The sequence below is a fragment of the Octodon degus genome, unplaced genomic scaffold (genome assembly GCF_000260255.1).
Source record: "Octodon degus isolate 3935 unplaced genomic scaffold, OctDeg1.0 scaffold00001, whole genome shotgun sequence".
NCBI lineage: Eukaryota > Metazoa > Chordata > Mammalia > Rodentia > Octodontidae > Octodon > Octodon degus.
The window spans coordinates 35670866-35672879 of record NW_004524577.1 but is presented as its reverse complement, the minus strand read 5'-3'; the positions used below and the strand labels follow the sequence as shown (position 1 = coordinate 35672879).

Sequence of the window (2014 nt, the reverse complement as noted above, 5' to 3'; positions counted from 1 at the left end):
AATGATCAAATTATGACAGTTGAGCCGTTTACATTTCAGAGCTTTAGCCATTTTACTTTCTTGCTCTCTCAACTTGGCTGGCATATACAATAAGCATCCATCTGGAAAATTAACATGTGACTCTGATCCACAGCTTTCCACTTTGCTTTCCAATGCCCAATGTGAAATGGGACAGTTTAGGATATATTTTAGCTAATGAAAACTATTGCTGTTATTGTTGTTGTGGTGGTGGTGGTGGCGGTTGTTATTTTTATTTGTTTAAAATAGAAATTGAAAGTCTTTACTTCTAGGGATACCAGTAGATCACCCTTGGACATGCTGGACAGGCTCTAAACGTGGACGCTCCCAGTGAGTGTTGGAACTTCCCCATTACTGAGCCTTGTCCCATTGGTACTACCCAGAAGCCACATGCAAGTATGTAGAACACAAGGGCAGGACGTTTGCTCCAAGGGAAGTCACAGTTTTGTGTGCCTTGTCACAGGGACCCTGAATCCCCATTGGGTGTGTTGTAAACACAGAAACCATTCTTTAGACCACCTGCTATGAGCACACCTCACCAATGAAAAACGATTAAGCAAAGAAACTGTCTTCTCCATGAGTCAAAGGATGTCATTAAGCATTGTCAGCTTAAGAAACTAGAGTGACCCTCTGCAGAAAGGAGCAGCTGAATAGGCATCCTAAAGAGGTGATAAAGGGAAGACTCTACTGCAGGCTGATGGCGTTCTGCAGGCTTCCACTCACCTTTACCTGCTTACTGCATTTCAACAACAAAAAAAGAACCTAGGCATTTCCTTGGGTAAGGATTTGCTTCCCATTTCAAAGCTTACTTTGCCATCTGCAAGACGGGTTAGATGGGGTGGAGAATTCGTGCCATATGTCAAAGCAGCCTTCAATCACTGGCAAGGGTTGTTATACAAATCATCTCACTTTCTCATTTCTGAGATGGGGTGAACCTGAATGATACATTTCATACATGATACATTTCATAGATCTCCCTCTCAACTACTCTTCTTTTTTCTCATTGCTGGGACAAAACACCTGACACCCAAAATTAAGGAAGGAAAGGTTTATTTAGCTCACTGTTAGGGGAGCTTTCAGTCTATACTCGCCTGGCTCCCAGGCAGAGTGGCACATGGCAGAAAGAAGTTGTTCATGGTGGTAGAAAATAGCAAAGAGCAAAGGGAGGAGCAGCAGCTGCGGCAGCTAGCAAGTCTTTCTCCCTCCCTTACATTTTGTGCAGATTACCCACCCCAGGGCAGGTGTAGCACTCACGCCCGTAATCCTAGCATTTTATCATGAATTGATCACAGACTCCAGAAGCCCACCCCAGTGACTGCAAGAGGCTTTGGGGGCACAAGTAGACACAGACCATAACAACCTCCAACAGAATTACCTATCAGTTATCTGCAATCCTAGTACTTATTATTATTTTTTTTAATCCTTCTTTGCCTGCATTTTGTTCCCTGTCTTGCTCCTACACATACCCAGGTATTGGATACATGTTTCTCATATTTCCTGGAGTTAATTTCATTGTGAACTACAACGTAGGGCTCTGGGGTCTATCTAGAAAATGGTATACACCTTTTGTGAATTATTTCTGATTAGTCCCTGATGGAGATGAAAACTCTCAAGCAAAGGTTCCTGAGTGACCATAAATCCACAACTTCTCAGCATTATCTGGTTCCTATAAGAGCCGTCAAGTTATAAGATTAGATGAGCCCAGGAACAGTCTGTCTGTCACAGAATAGCAAAGAATAAACTGAAGAGGAGCTTATTTGAGTTGACACAGATGCGAGGGGTCTCTTCACAGACCACAACCTCATCAAAATTCACCCAAGGATAACACTTAAAGTATAAAAAACAAATTCTTCCAAAGAACAGCTTGTCCACTTTGTGGGCAGGAGAAATGTTCTGAAATTAGAATATATACTGATTCCTGGGCAGTGGTAGATGGGTTGGCTAGATGAGATAGGCTCTAGAAGAAAGTAGACTGGATAATTCAGGAAGTTGTGGG

At 42.6% G+C, this 2014-nt stretch overlaps 1 non-coding gene across 1 annotated transcript; it reads right to left on the bottom strand.

The window, feature by feature from the left end:
• Positions 1 to 427: 427 nt before the first annotated feature.
• On the bottom strand, positions 428 to 555 carry LOC111815275. Its single transcript, XR_002820000.1, has one exon. It is a non-coding gene; the product is annotated as a small nucleolar RNA SNORA11 (small nucleolar RNA).
• Between the last annotated feature and the right edge of the window lie 1459 nt (positions 556 to 2014).